Genomic DNA, 18468 nt, shown 5'->3' with positions numbered 1-18468 from the left:
AAGAGAAGAGTCCATGAAATGATACAGATTAAAAAACATAACAATGCTATGAATTTTAGATCGGATACCGACAATCTTAGCTCAGTATATCATACATTAATTAAATGAAATGACCATTAGAAATTAACTAACACCCGGTATATTGAAGAATTTTGCAAACCAAAAATAATGTTCTCAGAATTCAAAGAAAAATAGCTGAAAGTAAAAGAAATCAATATAAACAATATTTTATTCGCTTTGTGTCCAAAATGGACAAAATTAATACTCCAAATGTATGCCAAGGCTTAAAGCAGCAACAACGCTACACGTGTAAGGAAAAATATTTAAGTATCTGAACAAAGAATTCTAGTCTCTTCCCAAATTTGATTGTCCTGACTAATCACCTGTTAGGCCTAATTAATCTTAGAATGTTTTAAAGTGTTGCAATTGTGATGTATTTTAATGTGTGATATGATGAGGTTGTTGACGAACTGTGATTGTTTTTTAAATTAATGAAATTTTTTTTTAGCTATGTTATTTTAGAAAAACTGATGATGGTGGAAAAATACACCGAAACGTATTTTAATTGATAAATAAAGACAATAAATGACTGAAAACCAGGAATTAATTTGATTTGGAATTGAAACACAGTCAGGAAAATATATACAATTTATTATTATTGCATTATTTTTTTGAAAATTATTAAATCTCTGCAAATTCCCCAAATTTACATCATTTTCACCTTAAAGAAGCGAGGAATGTGAAGAGCGCATTGAAAATCAGACTAGAACCGACAACTACAAAATAATTTATATTTTTGGCCCATTTTAGCGGTTTTGATCAGCCACGATCGTCAATGGAGGATATCTTAGTTATAATAGACTCAAACACGTTACATATGCATATCGTGGAACTTATTAGGTCGAAAGCAATCAATTGAGCTGAGAAAACATGCATACAAAATTTTGAGTTTTGTTCGAAGATTTCATTAATTTCAAAAATTTGAAATCTTTCAAAATCCTTGAACTTCTGCATTATTTTCATCTCAAGGAAACGTGGAGTGAAACAAGCTCATTGAAAAAGACGCCAGAAGCTTCAAATTCGAAATAATTTCCAGTTTTGGCCCATTTTTTCGCAGATTTGATTGCTCACTATTTTCAGTCGACGATATCTTCTTAATCATAGACTCAAACACGCATGGCCACCCTTCAAGATGCCGGCGTTTTGTGCTTGTAAAACGTTGGAAATATTTTTTCCTCAAAAAAACCCCTAAAAGCTCATCAGTTTCGGGCAGTTGCTGCGAAACCTCAACTATTCGAATAATAATAATAGTCGCTTTAAAAGCATTTTGTATGACCCAAAATGAAACATAACTGCGTTTTTGCCCACGAAAAAAGCAGTAGTTCTTCGGCCGACAAGAGATTACAGATAGCATCAGATAATCTCAATTTTGAAAAGCGTGCACAAACGTGGGAGGATCCTTATCTTGAAGTATCATCAACCGACGTTGGATGGCCTAAATAATATAATCCTTTGGAATCTCAAAAGAAGAAAGGAATTTGAACATCTGAATAGAAGCAGAAGAAAATGTTCGCTAATTTGGTTTGCAGTGATTTAGTGTGTTATTTTATGGTCTCGTTGGACTTTTCGATACATTGCTATGTAAATATCTCTGGACCCGTCGAATTTTTGATCCATTAAAATGAACTTTTTTGGTTCAATCAAGTTTCGTGTCAAACTTATGTTGTTACTGATTTTGCTTCCTTGGAAATGAATTAAGGAAGTTAGACTCCTAATAGAAAAACCCACGTAAACAAGTAGAAAATTCCAAATTCTTAGCTCAGATAGAATAGCTCCACGCAGATAATAGCTAAATACAGTTCAATGTTCTCTATTTTTTTCAGTACTTCATAACTCCTTCAACCTTTTCGCACCTTTAGATTGATGGGCACAGATGCCGATATCGAAATATTTAGCTAAATAAAACGATAAAAAAAGCTTGCCATTTATTGCCTAAAACCGAAAAATAAACGGACGAATTCTTTACAAAAAAAATCAAATGATCATCTACAAAAAAAAACCGCTCGCCCTTTAAATGCCTTCGCAAATATTGGCAAAAGCAGAGAAAATATCTGAAAATAATAACGTTGCCGTTTTATTAAAGTCGGTTTTCTAATTTGTTTGCGTTAGAACTTTCCAACCAAAACCAATACGTAGACGTATTAATTTCCTCTTTGCCGTATCTTCGCCTCTTAATTTAAAATTTTTCGAACTTTTCAGTCACTACTGTGGATATTGTGGCTGATACATTAAAAGAGTATGCGAAAGTTAGCTGAATAAATTATAGTTGGTGAATCATGGAATTTTTGAATGGGTTTTGGGAAATATTCAACAATTTCTTGTGAATGTTACAGCAAATTTTCAATGCAACTGCAGCAACCCAAGAAGCGCAAATCATGTGACGAGTGCCAACCGAAACGATATAATTTATTGCTTTGTTCCAAGTTTTGGCTTATTTTCCGCGTCAACCGCTTAATGGAGCAGTAGGATAGTATCGGTTATTTGTCGCCGAATTTTCACACAATTTAATGAGCGTCAGTTGAACTTAGAACTTTTTCTTCAATATAAAAAAAATTGTTAAACATTCATGTGAGGAACACCATCAAGTGTTTTCCAGGAGCCGTCACTATTTCTGTGTGTGTACTTCTATAAGCAATTACTGTACGTATAAGTGGAAATATAGATGGCCAAATTATGTTATACATATACCAAAAGTGATTAGTTCTGAAACCGATATCTGGATGATCCCAAATCTGCATCCCCTTCCCAATTTGTTTGCCATTGAATTCGCCCCCTGAAACGAACATTATCAGGCCTTAATAAATCGCAGCTTACACCAACATTTTCGCATTAAATTTAACATTTTCCAAGTGGCGCGACGTGTAAACAGTCAGATATTAGTATCGGCAAAGGTAAATGAGCCGGAAAAACTGCAACTCTTACATCTATTCCTGTTCGGTGGGCAATTGTGCCAGTCATCATTTTCCCCGTTTTTAATTTCCCGGATGAATTTACATGTCATTCGCTCGATATAGCCGTGGATTAGCGTTCGACTGGTTGCATCACCTGATTCGTATCGATATTATTGGCGATTTGCCCGAGAGTAATCCCTCATTTAGACGAAATTGCTGCAGTAAACTCATTTTTTTCTCTGGTATCGGATTTTTTAATAATCCAACCTTGCGTCATGCGACTATAAAATCCAAACGGTAGAGATGCACTTAAAAATTCCGTAGCCATTCAACCAGCAGCAAAGAAAGGACATTTTAAAAGGAATAAGCTCGTTTTACATTTAAATTCAGTTTTAGGAGCACCTAGCTTAAATACCCCAACTAATTGTAAATGCTAAACGTTGCATTTTAACCAATTTGCATGACCTGCGGTACCCAAACGATCCTTTTCGCTCACAAATATGGTTTTAGCGGGAACTTCTTAAGGAATATTCCATTTTCCTACGGAAACTCCCCCGTTTAATTACTCGCTTTCTTTTTTCAATGGCAAAGTTCGTTTGGGAGCTTTTTTCAATTTTAATCAAATCCAATTTCATGTGAGTGTGTAAAAACAAGCACTAAATCAGCGCAAATGGGTAGCTTTAATTTGAAAAAATCGCTTTGCAATAATAATTAACCGGCGCAATTCACGGTCATTATTCAACAAATGGAAATTCACAAACAGTTCTTCCATTATTAATGTTTATATTGATGATATTTTAATAGTGGATTTATTATATATGACTCGGTATCCTGGGAATTTCATTTCGAGCTTTTGCTTTAATATAGTCGCTGCCCTTTAGTAGTGGCCACTATCATATCTATTTTACCGCATTTGCCATAGTAGCACATTTCGGATAAAAGTAATTAAAATTAGATTTGTATATTGGATTGGCTCATTTTATTAGGGCAATCCACTTAATTAAATGGCCATTGTGTAATTATTAATTTGCAAAAGATTCACTCTGTACGCATGACTTTCCACTTAGCGGGAGGCAGGGCAAAACGAGGTACTGAGGTTGAGGCTTAATTCGTATCAGGAAACTGGAATCAATTGGAATTTTTATAGCGAACGTTTTTCATATGGGTGGAAAAGTTCACAGTTGCTGCATTTAGAAAAGCACCACCAAACTGCCCTGCGTTTTACCCCAACTGCCACTATTTGAGCAAATTTTCCATCAAGCGCAAAGTTTTGCATGTTATTTCCATAGAACATAGTTCAATAGCTCAAACGCTCAATTGCAGGTTTAGCTAAGGTTACCTACTTTGGCGGAGTTTTTAGATGTGCTTATAGAAGACCCAATTCGTGACAACGCCTGTTCTCCACAATGCCATTTGCACGAGCAAATGCAGGACACTTTTTCGCATAAAACATATTTTCAAGCAGTTTCGTATGTAAGAGCGAAAATAATTTTCGCAACTTTTCCGTCGTCCGCCATTTCCACAGGTTCCATGAAAATTAGTTGCATGCTTCCCGGTCATTACCGGCAAAATGTTGCTAAACGTACTGTTGCAAAGGCCCATAAATAAAAACTACTTGCCCTCCATGCCACACTAGCCTGGTAATTATTTAACTGATTTTATAACAAAATGCTAGTTTAGAGAATCGCTAAATTTAGACTAGAATGAAAATCCACTCAATCAAAATCCTCACCCACGGATTAATTTTTTGGGAAAAATATAAAAAATATTGGCGGGGAAAACGGCAATTTTTCTATTTGCCGGTGCAGAAAAAATGTAACGGAAATTGGAAATGTCACTGCGGGATGAATGGCAACGTGTTGATTGAATTGTGTTCTCCATTCTCTAGGCGGATTGAAACTTGATTTTTCCATTGTTTTAATAAAACCTCTATTTGCGCCCCAGTCAAAAAAAACACACGAACATTTTTCATACAGTTGGCAAAAAAGTTATCATACAACCCGAAGTTCACCTTCACGCTTAAATTCGAAATAAATTACTGTCTCTAGATTAAAACGCGATTGTATTTTGCATCAAATCAGCAAGCCGAAAGCAGCACACAAGTCCCGACATGCGAACAATTCGAAATTACTTTAAAATTGCCGAGTTATATTTTTGTTCCCCAGACGACAAGCGAAAATAATCCCGAACATTGAATGAAAGGCACAAGCTATTGTGGTTGATGTTGCATATCGACTGAACCAGCTAAATCGAAGAGCGTCTTATTTGAGAAGAATTTTGGAAGAGCTGAGGAGCCCCTTCTCTGGGATTTATATCATCAACTTTCCAACAAAATTTCAAACGAAAACGGTGTTCAGAACTTGCTTGAAGCAATTAAATTTTGGGAGAAACTGTATGCACTCATTTTATGGCGAAAATGTTTTCCGAAAGTGATTTTTCCTAGTCATTCGTGAAACTTTACAATTTCACCTAGATAGTAGTTGTAGATTAGATAGTAGATGCAAGGCTAAAATCGCAAAAATGCATCAGTTTCTTCAACATTTTTTCAGTTATCATAAGAACGCTTATTGTTAAAAATTGCTGAGTTTTTCGAGCTCAAAAGCTCAACACTCTTGTGAATTACTTGACCACTTAAAATAACTAAATAGAATGTTAGAAATAAACGATATTATTTTCTAAACAACTGCAGGAAAAGGAAAATCAATAAAAGCTCATCCAACAGAATTTTTGGACTGTCAGAGAATTCGTACAGGTATATACAAGGTTTTTACTGAAACAAAACCGAATTAAATTCATTTCCGTGAAACAATATTCCAATAAACATTAAATATTTACAATGCCTAACAGGGAAATTATTTGCGAGCGTTTTTCGGGCGAATAACTATTTTTGCCAACAGCCAGTAATTTGAATTTAAAAAATATGCATTAAACAGATTTGCGTTTTATTTTTGAGGTAAAATACGCAAAACTTGTTCCATCTCTCAACATCAAACTTTTATTCCTGATTTTTCAGAAGCATTCAAATGGCCGAAGTCAACACTTTTCGCAAACAAATCGATTATTCGTAGAGTTGTAAAATCAACTTAAATCACGAATATGAAATGCTTTCTTTAAAGCATATTTTACTAAGTTCCAGCCAAGGCAAAGTTTTTTACTTTAAAGCCGAAACTAATTCCTTTCGATGTAATATTGATGTCTACTTTCGAACTGAAAAGTTTATGGACGAGTTTTATGAAATTTTTACTGGCTTAAAGCATTTTTACATGGAGAATTGGCTTATGTCCAAATGGCCGGTTAGACTGCCAATACAAATTAAAAGCGCAATGAACTTTTAAAGAAAAGTTCTCACCACTAAAATGTTTAGGGATTTATTGACACCAAATTTTTTTAGCAACTACGTGCAAATAGGAGCTTATCTTAGTTAGGGTTAATTCGCAGCCAAAATTTTCTAACTAGGAAACTTTCAACTATGTATTAGTCAGGCAAACTTTTAATAGTCAGCGCATAATTGGCAGCAATACAAGTGTGCAGGTTCGACCTTTAAAGGCATGTAATAAGTAGCAGTACGGTTTAATGAGCTTCCAGTACCTTGAGGTTTGAATAATCAACTGCGATATTAATGTTCCAGTTGAAAGCGAACTTTTCCTATAAGCAAGCTAATCTTTCTCGCACAGGCAGGACACATTTAATGGTTGGTATGTCTGTGTCAGAGATAAATCTATTCGAAAAACTTCATATTTATATATCCGAGCTGAGGTGAGGGCGAAAAATGAAAACTTAGACGTATTAAGTTTTTGTTTGGCAATCCGGAACGCTGACGATATGAAGAGTCAGGTAATCTCGGTGAGTAATGGAATGGAATCATAATATGTGAACAAGTAAATTGCATAGTAGCTGGAAAATTTAAATTTCATATTCCTGGCAGGAACAGCTAACGTACGGTAATTTTCCTAGTCAAGCCTCAATATGTTAATCGACAGCCATCAGAAGTACAACGAGCAAAGTATATTACATCGACATTATCAGCAAGCAATAAAAACCCATCCCGTTCTCCAAATTGACTCTGAAATATCGCACCACCTGCAAATTCCAATCGTTGAAAAATTGGTAAAGGCTCAGTAAAAAGTGGAGTCAAATTTGCAAATTTTATAAGGCAGAAAGGCGCAGTTTCAACCTGGGAGGGCATTATGAAGTGGCCGATAAAAAGCTGCACAGATAGATGAGGAAATTGTCTCTCCTCTTTTCGCTCCTTGCGAACAAATTAAATATTTAACGAGATAAAATTGACAATTTTCCAGCACAGCTTGTATTTATCTGACAATTTTATTTTCTTGTTTTATCTTTGGATTCGATTGGGAAAATGTACTCGTCAATATTTTTGCAAGCGATTAATTTATAAGAATTTGTTGAGCTAGACCAAAAATAAGCCATAAATGTGTGGGTAAACTCAACAGAGAATGATTTTGGATAGACCTTAATATGTGACTGTGTTTATTCGCAATAATCTTCCTCAATTTTTAGTATGAGTTCTTTATGTTTGTAGAATCTCCATTCTTCTCAAAAAAAACCCGAACAATTTCCAATAATTTGCTAATTTTTGTTTCTGGGTCCACACGACAAAGGCAACAAAAAAACTATGCATTAATTGGGAGAATGGTTAATGAAACACGGCTCGGAGCAATGATAAACAATGCCTATTGGGCGCATGTTATTGTATGGAAATCAGGGCCAGTTTTAATTGGAAAATCAGTTTTGGAACTGCAATTCTAATTTTGAATTACCCAACATTACCTGCTGCATGTGGTAGTCAATCAACTTTTTTGCTGTTTATTTGTGAATTTGACTTCTATTGCCCGTTAACTGTGACTTTCGGTTCAGTTGGGAGAAATTATTTGGACTATCAGAGGTAAAGTTGCTGTAAGGAACTTCGAAACTCTAGGAAAGCAAACGCCTGCTGAATGTGCATGAATATTGCGATTTCGCAGCTTCCGTTAAGCGCAAATTTTCAATTTCTGGTCGAGAAAACCAAAGCAAAACGTTAAAATATTTAGGAAAATTGAAATTTCCACCGACCAAACATGTGGAAACGTGAACGGATTATAGTCGATCGAATGGCGCTCCGTCCTAGAAAGAAGCTTATAGAAAAATAATTTTTAATATTCCTCCGATGATTTATTAGGCGCAGTTATATGGAATTTATATTTGGGTAGATTGGACGGGTTTTAGAAAACTCACGAAATAGCTTTACATGGTTGGGTGGATAGAATGATTATTTGCAAATTGCATTGAATTTTTCAATTCCATACTAGTTGGGGCTTCGCTCAAGAAATTTCGAATTAAATAAACTATAACAAAAGGATATTGTCCTCATGGTTTCTCCAACAATAAGAGTCCAGAGGATCCCAGAACAAACATGTACTGTTATAAGGGGACTTAGCAGACATCGGGTATACAATACGAGGCAATATGTGTGGGTCTCGGCAACAAATTCAATTAAATTAGAACAGTGTGCACTTCGAAAGTTCCTCTAAAATATTAAAAAGCTAATTTTGCCAGAAAAGAAGCTGTATTATTCCGCAGGAAGCACTCGAAGAAGTTAATAAAAGAGATATAAGAGTTCGGGGGGGGCTTTTCTTTACTTTAGAAGTTCACGGTATTAATTCCTTTCGGTATGTCTTGAGATTTCAAATTGAATGGAATTTCTCAGCGGCTTTGGCTTTATTTTTCGTATACCTACCGACCATATAAAACCCGCAATTGAAATCAGTTTTATTTTAAACATTTATTTTCAGTTTTCGATTGCATTTCCTTACTCTATTGGCAGAAGGACGATCGCTTCCTGTGCGTCTATTGGAGTATAACAAATACTTCAAAATTAATATTCCGCTCTTTATTAGTAGGCAACTTCCATGGAACCCATCAAAAGGTAAATATTTTCCAACCATCCAACATCTGAAGATGAAAACCACTTTTTCTTGTAAAACGCCAGGAAGAAATTCCTCTCCACGGGCTGCTGAAAGCTCGAAAACCTGGCCAGTTTCATGTACTGGTCGAACAAACCCAATTCAATTTTTTCGCAATTTACCCCTATACTATTTCTTCATTTTCATAAGCGCATTTGAACAAAACTTTCTGCAATATCCTTAAAGGAATTTTACGAAATAAAGCCGCACCAATGTGACACGAATTAACTAAAACTGTATTCATAGACTGAAATAACGTTTGGCAAATTTCGCGATGTACAAGCGAAATAATTCTCTTCGTATTTTTGAACGTTTGTACATTGGGCTTGGCGTGAAGCGGTTTCTCCCTCTGAAAAGCAAATAAAACGGAGATATTTCCGCAAAGCCGAAATTAAAGTTTCCCCGGCACTCCAGTGTACATTTTTGGTGAAAATTGAAAATCTTTAAAACAAAAGAGGCAAGTTGAGCGGCGAAATAAGTTTCCGACTACAAATAAAATTTTGGCCTTCGCACCCGGATGTGTTTTAATCTTTTGTCATCGGGGATTTCCCTTCGAAGTGAATGGATAATGGTTTTTTAGCTTTCCATCATTGCAGTGATACATTTCTGACTGGAAATCAATTTAGTATTCAAATTGCATTATTTCATCAACCCTAGTTATTTTTTGCAAATTAATGAAACTCACTCAAAACAGCTGAAAATTTCATATTTCCTTCCAAATGAATTTTGCATAATTTTTAAAATAAAACTCCTGGCAGTTTCAATTTAGGGCTAAGGGCCAAAGCTGTTCATTGCGAAGACTGAACGGAATATTTAAAAACCATAAATTAATAATGTAACTCGTTGACGAGGAGAGAGAGCAAAACGGCCAAAGTCCCATATTTCTTTTATTAACTGCCTGGAGTGTTTCGCCCGGAATAATAAGCCATCTCCGTAGACAAAATTAGGCCCATTTAAAAATTTAAGAAGACTTTCTTTATACCGCATTCCTTATATTTCGTTCAATTCAATTCGAATCCTTTGTGTCGCCCAAGACATATATTGCATTGTATTGTATCCCCAACAGTCTGTTAAATCTCTACCAGGTTTGCTTTCCGCATTTTTTACATTCCCATTGCGCAAAATTCCGGTTTTGTTCGCCGGCTAATAACGTAAATGGTCGACTTATTACAGATGCCGCAGTTCGAGTTAAATGAAACCGTGGAAATTTCTTTTTGATGCTGCACAAAGGAAAATTGCGACGACATCTTGGAAGTTTACATTTACAAGAGGCGAGAGAAACACCAACAGAAAAAACCCTAGAGTGTTAAAGCAGCTATAAATTAAAAATTAAATAGTATTTTAATATGTTTTCGCTGATTTCAAGTTGGTGAAAGAAGTTAAACTTAAAGAAAGGTCCTAAACTGAAGACTTGTTGGTGGTCTCGCTTCCTTGCATTTTTGCGAGATAATGAAAAAAGCAGTAAAAAATTGGGGGTATTTGGGATACCCGTGCCCGTTCCACTAAAGCGTTAACAATATACCAAAATATTTAAAATAATCATCCCAATTGCGTAATTATACGACATACCTGTGAAAATATCCAAACCCACAGGTGCGGAATGGGAAAATGTTCCTGAGCGACGTCACGCAAGCTTTTTCAGTCTCGAGGATAATTTAGTTAGTTGCCTGTCGCAAGACAGAGAGTGGTCGATCGATTATACCCCCTTTTTCACAAACAAAGATAATTTTCGCTTAGTGGAGGATTCGACGAGAAGATGTTGGAAAAAAGCCGACTTTCTCACCAATTACCTTCACGGAATCGGTTGTTTGCTCTGCGATCTCAGCTGGAGACGTATATTTAAAATGTACTTAAGTTTGTCAATGTTCGACAATTTTCGGTAATTTCAAAACTGGCTTTACTCGGGAAAATTAAATAACATTAACCATAAGTGAGGCGTAATGAGTGAGGCTTTCGGGAAACAAACATGGAACGTTTGTTCTTCGTACGTCATCACGACTGATCCAGCAAATGTAACAGAAAAAATCAGCGGTGTGGGATTAAATGAAGTATCATAGCTTTAAATCTACACAACACGCTAAAGTTAAAACTGCAGATGCTTGTCTGGCAGTTCATTCAGGATTGATGCGTTGGTTTCCTTCATAATTGGATGTTCGCGTTGTCTACGGCCGCCTCGACATTAATTTCACGAAAATCGATTGAGCGGAAATTAAAGGAGAATTCAATTATCCCTGGTATCCATTTAGCATGATTTTTCAACCTGCATTTTGTCCAAATCAAATAAATGTTAGAGCGTACTTTTAACTCGCCCTTTACGCCATTTTTCGTCAATTATTCAACTCAGCTTCGGTCCTTCCACATGATTTGATTTTGGAAACTTTTGCATTAAGATTAAATAGACTAAAAAATTATTTTCGGGTGTGAATTTAATGAGGCCAAGCCTGGAAAGGTGGCAATTTTTGAAACTTTGAAAAAAAAGTGATATGTGTAAAACAGTTTAAACTTTGAACCAGTGTCGGGCCGGAAGGAATTGCCACAACTTCACCAACAGATCTCTGCTTTAGTTCGAATGTTGAAAAGTTTAAAGGGAATTTGATGCCAAAGTTGGGCGTCAGATTCCCCTTTAACTTTTTAGCTTTCTAAATCAAATCAGCGTTCTGTTCATGTAAGAATTTTGATGCCTCGAACTGTAAACTCATTATTTGTAAAATTTTTGTTGCCTTCCAAGCCAGTGTCGTACTTGCAGGGTTTGGCACAGCTTAGATACACTTTTTACTGCTTCTATTTTGAAAATAGTACAATACCTGCCCGTTTCCGCGCCCACATATTATGTAAGCTGAAAAGAAAGGTTTACACGGTAAAAGCTAGATATTTTTCCATACGCTTGTTCTTTATGGTTTTACTATGGCGCAAAAGTCGAATCACCGATTACACCAGTTGATACTTCATACAGGAAAGCACCGACCATTCAAACAGTGTTCGAGGAAAATTGAAAAATGAATGTTAATGAGCGTTGGCTAGCGAAATTTCCTCATCCTGGAAGAATGATAGGTGCACATAAATTGCGCCCATATACCCAGTGCTTACATAATAATCTCATAGAAACTAACTGCGACCACAAAATACAGGCTGCACGGATGCACCTCCCGAATATCCAGCATGCATCCGGGAATTATTTTAGTTATAACCTTTATTAAATGACTTCGGGGTGCTCCTCACTGAATTTATCGTCTAATATCGTCTGGTTTACTGCCAAAGACATAGGTATCTTAGTTGTTAAATTTTATAACAGTAGGTGTAAAGAAAATGTACGTTTCGAGATATTCACTTTTGATGGCTCTGAACTGGTGCGAGAGAGAATCGTGATGGGTTCGTTACTATTTCGGTAATAAAGTGTCTCACTAATAACGGGAAACGGTTATGGCGGCCGTAAAATGCCTTCTATCAATTCTTTGAGGAAAGTGGATTGGCAACTCGAGAGTTTTATTAGGTGCATATAGTTCCTGAGTAACGACACATCAGCAGACAGCTCAAAGGGATTGGGGCTATTTTTTAAACTCCACTTCACCACAGGCTTTTCGCTTAGGCCTAGATGTTTCCAATGCCATATTATTAAATCCAGTATATTTCATGACTAATATTATTGGTTGAGTTGTACAAAAGTTCTCTATTTGGCCTTCAGGTTTAGTCTCAGAAAGTTAAACAATAACCAAGCAAATGATCCGTTTCAAACTCGGGGGATAACAGAATCGACGATAATAACAATAAAGAGTAAAAGGTATTTTCCAATAATAATAATAAAAAATGCATGCCTCCCAAAGAAGCATTTAAGCTCGGACATTTATTTAATTGAACATCCAATGTAGGGAATATTGGCTTTAATTTAATAAGCTTTTGTTCTGGAAAAGCAAAAAGCGTTTGCTGATTATTTTTTATGAGAACCTTCTGAATAATTTACGTGTCAACGTTGAACAGTTAATTTTATAAAATATTTAAGGTATTCGAATAAAAACTGGTAGTTCACAAATAAGGATTTCCAGTTTTGTTCGTTTTCCCAACGATTATGAGCCCTGACGGTATCCGATTTTGCAGGAATAAAGGGATTCTTTCCCATTTGTAATCGGTCTCGAGTGGATTTTGGAGTCCAATATTTCGAACTTTTCCGTTATCGAAAATGTCAATTAGGATTTATAACGAATAACTTGTTGTCATAAGTGGCTTTCAGAGCTTTGGAGAATCTGCTTTCGAGCAATATTCTGATATCAACGAACAAAAGGGATTGAACCGGAATCCTCTCGATTAAATTAGACGCATTTTCCGCTTGATACTTGACAAAAAACACACAGATTCCTCAACGAAAATTTTGTAAATTTTTGCTATTTCTGCAGTATAATCGCCCAATACAATATAATTCAGTTCTAATGGAAAAAGTTAATTAAAGCTGACTGCCGGTTTTATTCAGGGGGTATTTTTGGCAATCGCGGGGTAAGGTTTATTTAATTTAATACAGGAAATTAAATCTTTTCAAATACATTCCCTCCTGGGAAACGATTTGCCAAAAATCGAGCAACCAGCTTCGGTTTTTTATTGGTTGAAATCAGACAAGACGTTTTCAATTACCGACGTTTTTCACATAAAAAATTCATATTGTGTTTCAGTAACGTTTCTGGTAAAATGAGAGCTTTAACTAAATTCGACAAATTTGTCATAAAGATTCAACTCCTTGCTATTTTTTCTGATTTTTTGAATGTTCAGCATTTTCCAAATCCAGTTTCTACATTAGGAAAGTCACACTTAGTCACTTCTGCCTTATTTGTTCTTTTAGGTTGTTGGGGTGTTTCTCTTGGTTTCATCACGATTTTATCACGAGAGATCCTTTACAAATGTATCCAGTTTTCTAAACGTATATATGGCAAGTATTGGCATAAGTATGTGATCTGATTCGACTATCCTGTAAAATTATTGGCTAAAAATTCGCAAATCATTTCAAAACTTAAATTTCACAGTCCAAATCGAGAGGACGCAATTATTGCGACTCATGTGTGTGAGTGTCGGATATTTTTAGATGCTGATTATGCACCCGAAAAAAAATGATGGGAAAAATATTAGAAGCCGTTAGTGTTAACGTGTTTGCGACCCGACATCGATACGGCGTCACGACAAAAATATGTCTAATTTTAGAGGGTTTCGAGTAGAAATAGAACGTATATATCCTGAAAGGCCTCCTTGAATATCATGTTACTCCTGCATGTTTTTTACTTCAATGATAATAAACTTACCGATCGGCCTGGAATTACATCGATATGCCTCGTTTGATTGTGCTCCTGCAAAGAAAAATATGCTTTAGATTTTAAGGGAATCTTCAAATGGTGGTTTTTGTTAAATAAAATCGACCAGGGCTTAAAAATTGAGTAGATTTTTCAGCTTTGTTGAATGACCTTCACCTGGACCCTATAAATTAAATAGATCTGCGCCATTGAGCGACCTTTCCTTTCGCTTCCAAAGGAAAATTCGCCTTTTATACAGGCTGGACTTTTCCGGCTTCTTTTATATTATATAGGTATTTGGTCGAGACCGATATATTATTTGTGCGAGTCGCCATACGTTCTTAGAATAGCGATTTGTAGTCGTGCATTAATCAAACGTAAAAGCAGGAAAGCGAAACCAGATACGACGTATCTGCCAATCAAATATAAAAACAATCCCTTGCTCCCGTATATTGGTTCTCATTTCATGTTTTCCTCTTGGATTCGATCAACTCGAATCCCAGCAGGTTGATCAAAATCAAGGTGGATCAAAAAATTAATTGATTAAGACACTTTTCTACTGCCTACTTTAAGTTGACACTTTTCTCCTAAGAACACTGGATTTTAATATGATTCTTTTGTGGTAAATTTCTTTATTTATTAGTAACCTTTGCAAATAACTGAAATTTTTTTCGACACATAAAAAGTGATTCTGCATGAATATTCACCTAAAAGAACAAATGTTTCATTAAAAAAGCAAACATTTAAATCGCCATCCACTTAATAATCTGCAATGTTAAAAACGTGGCAACCGAAATTAAACACGGTCAAGTTATTTGATTTCTCGAAACCTTTCCAGGCTCTAATTAATCGTCTGTGTCTTGCACGGATAGCAGTTGCGGTTTTCGTCTCGTAATCGTTCGGGCTTTTTTTAATATCTGAACGGTAATCTTAATTCGATTTGATCTTTCCAGTCGAATAAATTACTGCAAATCGAAGAAATTTTGCGATTTTTTGCGCCCAGCTGAGTTTATTTGTTTTCTGAATCGGGACGGACTTTTTGTCGGGCCGGTTCCCAATCGATAATTCGGAACTTTCTCGTTCCTTTCTCTCGTTTTTTTCGCATACAGAACTGTCACACATCAATATCTCGGGTCACAATGGTAGAAAATTGAAGTTTGCAGCCATTCGGTTCAAATATATGGATTTTTAAGAAACCACTATCACAAACAATCGTTTTAATAGTAAGTAGTAAATTTATGTTTATCCCCGCTGTCGGGCCCCATTGTGTAGTATCCATATACGTGCTGTTATCATATGGGGCGTTGTTTTTTCTAAACAAATCCAAACAAAACGACAACAAAAAAATGCTCTTTTGTGTCGGAATAGAATTTTTAGAACACGCGGCCCTCTTTCAATAACATCACCACACCGTGTTTGTTTTCCTTTAATAAGTTTGAATAAAGCCGCCGCTGGTATTTCCTTGTTCAGGGGAGCGAATATATATTTTCTCAGACAACAACCTTTAAATTATTGTGTTGGCATAACCGTACCTTTCGGTAAAATTGAAACAAATACGACCGCTCCTCCTTTAACTATATCCAGCTCGGAAACGAAGTTTATCTCCGATTGTTTAATATTTCAGCTGCGTTTCTTCTTCAATCAGTTCCAGTATGCGTAATAACGAAAAGTTGGCATTGATATGGAAGGAGCCGAATTAGTTTTTCTACAAGAAAGTCTGTTGTTCCGCTGTGTTGAACAAGTGGTTGTTACTAATTGAAACCGAACCATCAAGCAACTTTGATCTGAAAATTGGAAAAAGTAGGTGAATTTGTCGTGCTTTTAGGCAATTGTCAAAAAGACTTTCTTCCTGAAGTTTTGCAAATATGAATGGTTTGAATCGTCAGAGTGAAACCACGTCTGAAGGGGCAGGTCGCTCGCCAGGAATAAATTATTTTCCACGAAACCTGCAAGCCTGAAAAAATACCCAGTTTAAAAGCAACTTGGCTTCATTAAGAGCCAAGTTTTAACTATAGATTTTAAGTTAAAGACTGGATTTTGGGCGTTTGTCACTTCGCAACAGAAATGAATTTGCGATAAAATGCTGTCCATTGTTCAGATTTTCATTTACAAAGTGGTAGACAGTCCTGCAACAAAATTGCCAGAGTCCCATTTGGCCAGTCCCTAATTTTTCTTATTTAGTAACAAAGAGGAATAACGAAGTTTCCCAAATCACTGGCAATACCACAAAGGTAAAGAATGAAAAATCCCGAGGCAAATCTATCGAGTTTCGGCATATTTTAGCTAGAGAGCTTAAAGCTGGTCGGAACACATTTTAGCAAAGATAGATAGATAGAAGGCCTTTCAAGAGCCCCGCTTACATGAAAAATGGCTTTTCTAGTTTCGGCAGAGCATAAATCGATTGATTCGTCTTTAGGTTGGTCGACCGTTCTTTTTCTCCAGCTTTGATGGATGTTTTTGTGTTGAACTGAGAATCGCCTAAATTATTCTTAAATAAGACGTCGCCGTCGGAAACGCTAAAATGTGTTAAATCTATACCATCTATACAAAGCAGTTAAACACTCCTTTACTGATATTGTGGGAAATTAATCAAAACTTTCTGGAATTTAAACGAAAAAGCAGCCTTACTTGCGTAAAGCACACACACACATTCAATAAACGTGCTGAAAAAAAACCTTCCAATACAAATCCGAACAGAACTTTTCTACCGAATCCATTGAATTATGCATACCCATGGACCTTAGACATTTACATACCTTTATAACCCTTGTAATATTTTATTTATCGGTTGTAACAAAGAACACGTCACAAAAAAGGGACTACATTAAAGTTAAACCGTCCCCTCTTTTTGTTAGCTTTCCTATTCCAATGTTTTTCGGTCAAAACCATCCCTTCCGGGATACGCGCAGAAAAAATTACGAATGTCTTTTAGGGAAAACGCATTGCTACTGCGTGAATGCGGAATTAAAAAAATGTGGAAAGTTTTATTCCTTCTAATCTAGTTATAAGTCAATAGGAAAGGTTTTTTGAATCAAATTTTCCTAATGAAATTGAATCTTGAAAAAATGGCATCACAAATCCAACATCCTGCAATACTAGTGTCAGTTGCAAGCTAGCAAATGGTGAAATTAGGTCAAAAATAGCAATTTTTCCTTCTTAACGCCATGATTTGTTGTTGTATCTGGCAACGATAAACACCCCCTGATTCGGAGAAATGTTGCACATAAAAGTTAATTTTTGATCTGCATCCGAATTATCCTGCGCGTTAGCGGGGAAAATCATGCCGACGTAATCGGATTTTCTGCTCAGACTACCGATTTTGACACGATGAAGTTATTTTTCAGCGTTGGTCATTTTTCCTGCCTTGATTCACTATTTGAACATTAGTTTGTCAGTTGAAAATAAACACTGAATACTAATCGGTTTGTGATAATATTACTCGCATGTTCAAGAAAATTTTTGTTGCAAAAACTTGCATTATATTTAATCGATACCACCTCTAGTTTAGCTGATGATATGGCCGTCATCACTCAAAAATGCGCAACTATCCCCTCAATTCGACTCAACAAATTTTAGCTACCACAAGCCGAAAATGCAACATCTTGACATCATTTAGACTAGACGTATCACATTGAACAGTTTCTCATTTGAAAGATGTAAGCGAAGTTTGATCTTATTTGCAAACGAAAATAGCTAGCTAATAAAATGCTTGGTGAGCTTGAGTGGCCTGCATAAGCGCCTGACTTGAGCCCGCTGGACTTTTGTGCGTGGGCTAATTTAAAACAATCACTCGATGTTATGCAAATTCGTTGCATTAGAAGGACAAATATTCAATATAGTATGGGCCATTCACGTGTTTTGGGTCAGCTGGCATGTGTTAATGCATATGCTGGGACTTTTGAATATTTTCCTTAATCAGGTAAGTCAAGTGGCAAGTGATGTTAAATGTTCCGCAAACAAAAACTTTTGCGTAAATGGCAATGGCAATTTTTCAATTAATCGAAAGAGTTGGACAGTAAATCTGTCTTATTCTATATGGAACAATGAACTGAATGTCTTAGAATTACATCATAGGCGACATTTTCTGATAATTTCGAGATGTACAAACCACGGAAGTAAAATCCAAGAAGGAATTTCATATCGGGACATCGTCCGCCCCCCGAACGACTTTCACGACGTCAAACTAAGTATCCATATTTTATCCGCCCTTAAAATTATTTCCACATATATTTCCGGGGCCCTGACGTATCACCGGGCAAACAAATCTGATGAAATTCCTCACAAACC

At 36.0% G+C, this 18468-nt stretch overlaps 1 protein-coding gene across 2 annotated transcripts in view; it reads right to left on the bottom strand.

Moving 5' to 3' along the window:
• LOC109546465 (irregular chiasm C-roughest protein) overlaps window positions 1-18468 on the bottom strand; it is a 101429-nt gene that overhangs the window by 70396 nt on the left and 12565 nt on the right. For both annotated transcript variants that reach the window (XM_019917439.2, XM_019917438.2), the window contains exon 2: window positions 14194-14238. The gene's annotated coding sequence lies outside the window, so the exon portion shown is untranslated. The remainder of the gene's footprint in view (window positions 1-14193; window positions 14239-18468) is intronic.

This window comes from Dendroctonus ponderosae, unplaced genomic scaffold (assembly GCF_020466585.1).
Source record: "Dendroctonus ponderosae isolate FM_Combo_2020 unplaced genomic scaffold, Dpon_F_20191213v2 Dpon_F_20191213_8, whole genome shotgun sequence".
NCBI classification, from domain to species: Eukaryota; Metazoa; Arthropoda; class Insecta; order Coleoptera; family Curculionidae; genus Dendroctonus; species Dendroctonus ponderosae.
This window is presented reverse-complemented; position numbering and strand designations above follow the sequence as displayed.